Here is a 9,211-nt window from a genome sequence, read left to right on the forward strand (position 1 = left end):
GCCATGGTCACAGTGTCTCTTCACAGCAGTAAAGAAACCCTACCTAAGATGGGTATTATTTCTTAAATTGAATTTAAATCTGTAATTATCTCAAAATGAATACTTCAGCAACATTTCTTTTGTTGTTTACTATGTACCCCAGACTGGCCTCTTTTCTAGGTTCTCCTGACCCTTTCAAGTATTGAGATTACAGACATGAAAGACCACACCTGGTTCTAAAGTTTTTTAAGTACTAAATTAAGATGACTTCTAGATGTTTCCTAAAATCCTCAAACTTATGATCTATTCATTTTCTATCTTCCTCTTTTCTTCAAATGATTTAAAGAATATATTAGCAATTGTTACACAGAGGTTTGATCCATTTTTACTTGACCCTTCAAATTTAATATTCTCAAAAGAAAATTAGACTCTGCTAATGTATTTATGCAAAGAAAGTAGCCCTCAGCAGCCCATGCCAATCTCCTGCTTTCTCTAGGTCTCTCAGAAAAAAACAGTTCAGAATTCAGATTACACAACAGCCCTGTTCTGTGGCAGACTGAAACACTCCCCATACACACTCAGATGCCTGGTCTATAGTTCCCAGGATCTGTGAACATTCCACCTTATTTCGCAAAGGAGCTGTTTGGTTTGCTTCTCTGCTGCTGTGGTAAATGCCATAACCAAAGCAACTCAAGGAGGAAAGAGTTTATTTCTGCTTATAGGTTACAGTCCCTCATCACAGGAAGTTAGGGCAGGAATTTAACACAAAAAGCCTTGGAGGAATGCTTACTGGCTTGCTTGCATCCCAGGCTCACATTCAGCAACGTTTTGTTGTTGATGTTGCTTTGTTTCTTATACAGCCTAGGCCCACCTGCCTCAGCATGGTATAACTCACAGGGCTGGATCCTCATACATCATTTAGCAATAATAATAATAATAATAATAATAATGAAATTTTAAAAGAAAGGGGTGGTCAATGGTGATGCACGTCTTTAATTCCAGCACTTGGGAGGCAGAGGTAAGTGATCTCCATGAGTTCCAAGCCAGCCCGATCTACAGAGTGAGTTCTAGTTTGTGGACAGCCAGAGCTACACAGAGAGACCCTATCTCCAAAAACAAACAAACAAAAAAGGCATACAGACATGTCCATAGGCCATTCTGATGGAGGTAATTCCTCCATTGAGGTCTCTCTTTCCCAGGTCCATCACATTGACAATCAAGTTAGCCTTCACAGGGGCTTTGTAGATATGATTAGGAAGACTTTCCTGGGTTATCAATGGGATCCTAATCTAGTCACATGATTAGCTTGAAAAAAAAAAAAATGTTCTTTGCCTTGATTGTAAAGAGAGGTGGGAAAGATGCCACATTGCAAGAAGTTACTCTACTGGCTCTGGCTTTAAAGATGGAAGAAGGATGCCAAAGTGGATACAGTGGCCACTCAGAGCTGGGGGCAGCTTCCAGTGACAGTCAACAAGAATGAGAAATGAAGTAATCCCCACCCTCCTCTCCAGAAACAAACTGCTTGAACCTTAAATTTAAGCCCTTGAACCTTCAGCTTAAATTCTGTAGGATAGCTGGCATATATTTTTCAACCCCTATAGTGGGAATTATTTGCTAGACAGCAATAAAAAATGAATATGCTGAACCTCACTCTTGCGTGTATGCAAACTATAGGCAGTTAAATGAATGAGTAATGGGAAGTGGCCCAAGGAATCCATTAAGAGTCGAACAGTTCATAGAGCTGGCCAGTTGCAGTGAGTGATGTTGGCTGTTGACAGGATGGGAGATTCACTTCAGTAAGAGTAACCAGTCACCTGTGCCTTTCAGGGCATGACTTTCCATTTCTTTTTGTTTGTTTTTTGAGACAGGGTTTCTTTGTGTAATAGCCCTGGCTGACCTGGAACTTGCTTTGTAGACCAGGCTGGCCTTGAACTCACAGAGATCCACAGGCTTCTGCCTCCCCAGTGCTGGGATTAAAGGCGTGCACCACCACCTGCCTCCCTTTCTAAATCAGTTTTCTTCCCATTTATTTTTGTATCTCTAGACTTCTGTTCTTTATACTCTCCTCCTCTAAAACTGCCTCATTTCCTCTATTCATTTAATGAAGCATGTGTTTGCATCATCCGTGCATTGCCACCAGCAAATGTGATCATGTAGGGAGAGTGTCAGTCAGGCCTTAGGAAAATACTGAGATTTTCAAATATGCCGAGGACTGGAATAAGTGGAGAACACAGCTCTGTTTCCTGGTCTCTGTGTGCTCCTGGGAAGTAGTCATAAAAGAGAATTATATGAGAAACCACTTATTTTAAAAGGCAAAATCCCCAAAGTCAGGCGCTCAAAAGTGTTTTTGAAATATTTGGACATGGGAAGCTCTTGGCTAAGGTCCCTAATGAGTCACTGTCATCTGCTCTGCAACCGGAGAATTAACAGTGGATCCTTTTCATGCCATTGTAGATTGCTCAAGTCTAATGCCAACAGGACTAATGGGCAATCTTCAACACTACTCCCCCCCCATTCTATTAGATGAACTACTGTGTAATAAATACACTAGAAATATCCAAACACTGCACGGGAGGTGGATCAACAGATCATATATATTTTAGAAACTTTTGACAGCAGACTTGTTGGAAAAGTGTTTGCTAAATATGGGAAATAAATGCATGTGCTAAATCTGTAGGCAGCTTCTGCTTTCCCATATGTCCAGGAGAGAAGTTCTCTGGCAACAGATTGGACATGGTTGAGCCTGTTTAAAGGAACTGTTGGTGATCCACATGCCCCTCAGCCACCAATTGAGTGCAGGCTGAATGAGCCTTGGTCATAATGATAAGATTGGTCCCAGGGTGAAGATGAGCATTTCTGAAAATCCCCAAGGCCACATGGCTACAGGAAATTGCTTTCTTCCCGAAGCCATTACTGTAGTATTAAAGTTAATTAACAAACCCGGAGGTACTGAAGAAAACGAACTAAATCCTTTCCATCTAAAACCCTTCCTTCTGTTCATTGATAGGAGTTATTTTGTAAAAACAAGACTTAATCAAGTGGGAGTCTGTTTTGGGTGTCATAGTTGTATATTTTTTAGAGTGAAAGGTCATATTTATATTGTTTCTTTTTTCTTGTCTATCAGTGAAAGTTAGTTTAGGAAATGTTTTAAGTCTCTATGACCATGCAGTAACATTCATTTATTCATTCAATACTCACTTGTTTACCTTCTCCTTACTCCAAGAAGTAAAATTGGTTTGAAAAAGAAAATGACTGTCTCTGCTCTTGCAAAGCTTGCACTGTAGTGAGTAAGCTTGCAACATTTAATACTATATGCCACTGTACCCAAATGTGGAAGGAGTTACCGCTGCCATAAGAAATGAGCATACAAAGAACCTTACAGAATATGAATGATGAATAATTAAGTTGACAATCATTTATTTTATTATGTTCTATTTGCTGGGATTATAGCATCTTAACTGTTTTCTGTTGCTGTAACAGAACATTTGATAATGGAATCTGGTTTTTTGAGACAGAGTTTCTTTGTGTAGCTTTGTAGACCAGACTGGCCTCAAGCTCACAGAGACCCACCTGCCTCTGCCTCCTGAGTGCTGGGATTAAAGGTGTGTGCTATCACTGCCCGGCTGATAATGGAAAATTTATTAAGGGGCTTATTTAGGATCTAGGTCTGGAATCTGGAAGTCCAAAGTTGGGTGACTATCTGCCTGGCTCTTAGATGAGGGCCCAGTGTTGCTCCACCTGTGGGAATAAAATAGAAGAGCAAGTGGACACATGTAAATAAATCTCTTTAATGTTAATTTTATGTGCATGAGTGTTTTGCCTGCATGTGTGCAAGTATACCAAGTGCATGCCTGGTGCCCATGGAGACCAGAAGAAGAGGCCCTCCAATGCCTTCCAGAGTTACAGCTGCCATGTGGGCACTAGGAATCCAGCCTCTCTCTCTCTCTCTCTCTCTCTCTCTCTCTCTCTCTCTCTCTCTCTCTGTGTGTGTGTGTGTGTGTGTGTGTGTGTCTGTGTGTCTGTATGTGTGTATGTGTACGTGCAAGCATGCCTGTTAATACGCCTTTTGCTATTCTTCAGAATACACCCATCTCTCACTTTGGGAGTACTGAGATTACAGATGCACAACACTGCGTCCAGCTTTTAATGTGGGTTATGGGGATCTAACTCAGGTCTTCAGGCTTGCTCAGCAAATACCTTTGCCTGCTAACCCATCTCTCTTGCCCCCAGGCAATCTTCTTACATTGCACTTGAGCCTTATAGGAAAAGTGAAGAACTCTCAAGGTAAAAAACACAAAAGCAGCCATGGGGGAGCCAGATAAATCAGAGGAATAGCAATTCCACTGAAGGCTTATTTCTCCACAGCCACAGAAGACAGGAGTATGCCTACATTTACTGAGAGAAAAATACATTGTGAAGAAGAACTGTAAGTCAGCAAAAGTGTCTCTTAATATGAGATAAAATCTGTGTCTGAATATTCAAGGAGCTGTGGCCACCTACTCCAGAACCTCCTGTCTACATACTTCTTCCTTTTATTCGATGGGAAGAATATAGATGTATAACTCCTACCATTAGCATGACAAGAAGGCAAACTCCTGACAGAGAAAAGTGAACAGTATTTTATAGAAGACATTTCTGTTGAGATCTTTCTACCAAGCTCTACAGAGCCAGAGAGTCCAAAGGAATCAAGGATGATGGTAAATCAGGGGCTTGAAAACAAGGAGAATGGACTTGCCCATAACAGATAGACAAGGCTCCAGGTAGAGCTGTGTGAGAGAGACTGGAGGTCAGTGTTTAGCTATGCCATGTGTGATGCCAATCTGACATCTAAGTAGCAGGTAGATGCTGGCCTAGGTGTTCAGGAGGGAGGTCAGAGCTAGAGACACCAGTGTGAACCACGTGCACACACAATGCTACTTAATAGCCAGGAAAATCAAATAACGAGGAAGAAGAGTCCAGAAATTCACTTCTGGGCACCCAGCATTTGAGAAGATGAGAAGAGACTAGCAAGATTGAACAGTGGGGGAAGGGTCATCCAAATGTCCAGGAAAATGAGTGGCAACAGTTTGTCAAACAGGAGTATGACTCCATGATACCTGCTGCTGGACAGAGAAGGTAAACTGACTTTGTGTCCAACCAACTCTCAATGAAGTTGGTGGGGGGAGTGCATAGGGTGGGGCTAAGAGACACTGAGACTTATTTTTCAGTAAAGGAAAGAAATAGGTGAAGAGAAAGTATTGTTACATCGATTAAGTGGGTTGAGGGGGTGTGGGCATGCCACAGTGTGTATGTAGAGGACAGCTTGTGGGAGTCTGTTCTTTTCCACCATGAGGGTCCCAGGGTTCAAACTCAGGTCATTGAACTTGACGGCAAGCAACCTTACCCCAAACTGGCATTCATTCATTCATTTGAAACATGTTTCTCTGTATAGCCCCAGCTATCCTGAAACTCACTCTGTGGACCAGGGTGACCTCGAACTCAAAGATCTGCCTCCCTCTGCCACCCAAGAGCTGGTATTAAAGATGTGTGCCAAGCCTTTAATCCCAGCACTCTAGAGGTAGAGGCAAACAGATCCCTGTGAGTTTGAGGTCAGCCTGGTCTACAGAGCTAGTTCCTGGACAGGCTCCAAAGCAGTACAGAGAAACCCTGTCTCGAAAAACCAAATAATAATAATAATTATAGTAATAAAGATGTGTGCCACTATGCCCAGCTTGACTTTTTTTTTTTAAGTATGGGGAATAGTGTGTGTGTGTTCTGATGAGAATGAACTAATAGAGGAGAGAATGCTACCGCAGTGTCCTGAGCAGACTCCAGTACACCAGCACAGGAATTGTTATCCACCATAACAGGACATGGGTATAGTAGTGGGTACCACAGGAGGGCGGGCAGGGTGTGGGAGCTTGCCTTTTTCTCCTGTCGGATGTCAGAGCGAAGCAGAAGACAGGTCATTAGAAATGGGTCTGCCGAGAAGAGCTTGGCGTCTAAGGAGCTAGGAGGAAGTGTGAAGTCATCACCCAAGAGAATGGGAGAAAAGAGCCAACCGGGAACATGCGCTTTGCTTGCCAGACAGCATTAAAGCCCTAGCAGAAATTAACATCAGCCCAAACAAAGGGTGGGGTTTCTCTGTCAGAGATGTGAGCACCCAGGTTTCTAAACTTCTTTGGAGTTTACCCAGTTTGGGTGAGCTGGTGATTAAAGCCATTATACATCCTCTTATGGGAGGGTTGTTTGTTTGTTGTTTAAGGCAAGGGTCTCAGTCTGGCCCCAAACTCACTGAGTAGCCAAGGGTGGCCTTGAACTCCTGATCCTCTTGCCTCCACTTCCCAAGTGCTGAGATTCTTTGTTATACATATTACAGTCAATTTTAAGATGATCTATAATTTGATGAAGTTGTGATTCTTACAGATTGATTAGCCTATTTTCCTTCAAAATGCCATTCAAGTTTAACTCTAAGAGTACATTTTATTGCTGGCGCTACTCATTTGGTGCCCAACCATTCCCCTCACATGAACAGCAGCTCCTCAATGGCCTCCTGCAATGGGAATGACCCTTGGGTGTGTCTGTGGCAATGTTTCCAGCAGATTTATCCAAGGAGGACTCACCGTGGAACTGGGCTGCAGCATCCCACGGGCTGGGACCGGCTGAATAAAAAGGAGAAATTGGGTTGAGCACAGGCGTTCACTTCTCCTTGCTTCCTGACTGTGCACACAGTGGGCCCAGCTGCCTCAAGCTCCTCCTACCATCTCTCCCCTGCCATGATGTAACCTCAACTGACTGGTAAGCCAAAATAAACTCATCCATCAGTGGTTCTTCTTTCACAGGGGTCACATATGAGATACCCTGCATATCAGATACTACATTACAATTCATTACAGTAGCAAAATTGCAGTTATAAAGTAGCAACAAAATAATTTATGGTTGGGGTCACCACAAAATCACGAATACTATTAAAGGGCCGTGGCATTAGGAAAGTTGAGAAGCACTGCTCTCTGCCAGGGTTACTCTTTATTGTAAGCTTGACCTGAAAAGGCAGACCCTGAGTTGAAGAAATGCCTCCACCAGATTGGCCCCTTGGCCATATCTGTAGGTAATGGTCTTAACTGACCACTAATATAAGAGGGCCCAGCCTACTGTGGGTGCTGTCACCCCTAGACTGATGAGCCTGGAGATATGTGAAAGAGAGCTGGCTGAGCAGGGTCAGGGGATGAAGGCAGCCAGCAGCACTCATCCATGGTCTGTGCTTCAGCCCTGCCTCGAATCTCAGCTCTCCTAGAGGATGGCTTGCACAGTGTAAGGTGAAATAAACCCTTTGCTCCCCCATGTTGCTTTTGGTCATGTTTGATCACAGCAACAGAGAAGCCAACTGGAGCGCCTTCCCTGCTGACACTCGCAGCATGCATGCTGTGGACTCTGCTGTCCCTTAGTGTCGCTGAGGCTGTCCTACCTTATGTCATGGTGCACTGTCTCTAGGCCCTGGTTTCCCTGGGCTGCTAGCTCCCCGAAAACTGTTGTCCTCAGGAGAGTTCACAACAGTTTCATAAAGTTTATGGTATGGATTGGGGACTGAGGTCAGTGAGGGACACTCCACCTCAATTTGGGTTGTTTCTAGAGATGGTGGGCCAGTGATCCAAATGGGAGACAGACTGGCCAAAGTAGAACAGAGGAGATGGACACTGAAGATGAGGCCATCAGTGTAGACCCTGAAGTGCTGGGGACAAGGGTAGGAGCTGTTGGCAGAAGAAAGCAGAGCCAGGTGCTACAGTCTCCAGTGAGAGCGGAGGGCGCAGCAGGAGGGGAAGAGTGTGCAGGAAGAATGGTCCAGAAACGGCACGTGGCCTGTTCTCTCGACTGGTAGACGCTCAGGAAGTATTTTATTGAAATAAATATTGCCTCCATATTAAAGAGACAAATCCATAAAAGTCTTATGGGATGAGGTACAGGGAAAATGTCCCTTTCTACTCCATTAACTTACCAGTATGGACTAAACAACAGATTAGCATCTCTGTGTCTAATGGGACGAGGTACCGATGGGGCATTTTGTAAGACTGATGAATCCATGTTATGCTTGAAATGGGACAATGTCTTGCTAAGGCGCTTAGTCTACCTGAGTTTGAGAGTAGATAACCCTGGACTAATTTAACACTGACGCTGAGCAACAAATCCTGCCCAGTCTTCCCATCCTCCTCTGGTTTGCTTTTCTGTGGTACTAGTTCCAATCACTTAGTACTTGGTCCATGAGCATTGCTTGCATTGTCCCTTCCCTCACCCTAGCCATCCCTACAGCCAAGGAAATGACTGATAACAGCACCGATGTCAATGCCTATAGAGACATAATTACTGTTTTCTAAAGAGTTCCAAGACTGGGAGAGTCCTTACACCACTGAGCTCCGGTGTAGGAGTTAATCCCAGAGACATGTGCCAGGAGGAAGGGAAGCTGTGGCATGTCCAGGGACCAAAGAGCAGAGGGGTGAACCTTCTGCTTCTGAACTGACTTCAGGAGCAGAAGAGAGCTGAGAGGGTTGAGGGAGTTCAGATAGAGATAGGAATAATGAAGGACAGAGATAGGTTAAGAAAAGGGAGGCATTTCCATGTCTTCCCGGAACATAGGCAATAGTACTCAGGAACTAGGTTGCTACTGCTTTTCAGACCTCTCATCTCTAGTCATGGCTGCTAGTAGGCATCTTAGCCTTGGAGCAGGGAGTAGAGAAGCTAGGTCAAGTTCACAGTTATGTCATAGTTCCAGAAAAAACACTTTTCTTGAATGATTGAGATGTCTACATGCAGAGAGCTAAGTGGAATCTGGCCTAGTGGTTAAGATAGACACAGCTAAAAGCAGAACGCCTAGCATTTTCATCCTGGTCTAGTCACCCATGGGATATCTGCAGCCAGTGGGCACCAGGAGGGCAGGCATCCCGATACACAGTTTTAGCAAGGCTCCTATCTGTGCGTGGTGAGAGGCGACAGCAATTGAAAGACACTGGGGGACTTTTCCTGTCTCCTGTTTAGCCCAGGATTGACCTGTGCACTCTGAAGAGAAACCCAATGAGCGTGATAATAACCCACATGGCCGATGTACCATCACAGCAAAGACAAAGGGGGACCGGGTGTTGCCCAGCAGTGTGACTAAATGAAACTAGAGGGTATTTACATCTCCACATGACACTTAGAAATCATCTAACTTGGGGACAGGCCAAGTTTGTGAGGGCCACGACAGGAAATATTTTAAGCTTAC

This window comes from Phodopus roborovskii, unplaced genomic scaffold (genome assembly GCF_943737965.1).
Source record: "Phodopus roborovskii unplaced genomic scaffold, PHOROB, whole genome shotgun sequence".
In the NCBI taxonomy this organism is placed as follows: Eukaryota; Metazoa; Chordata; class Mammalia; order Rodentia; family Cricetidae; genus Phodopus; species Phodopus roborovskii.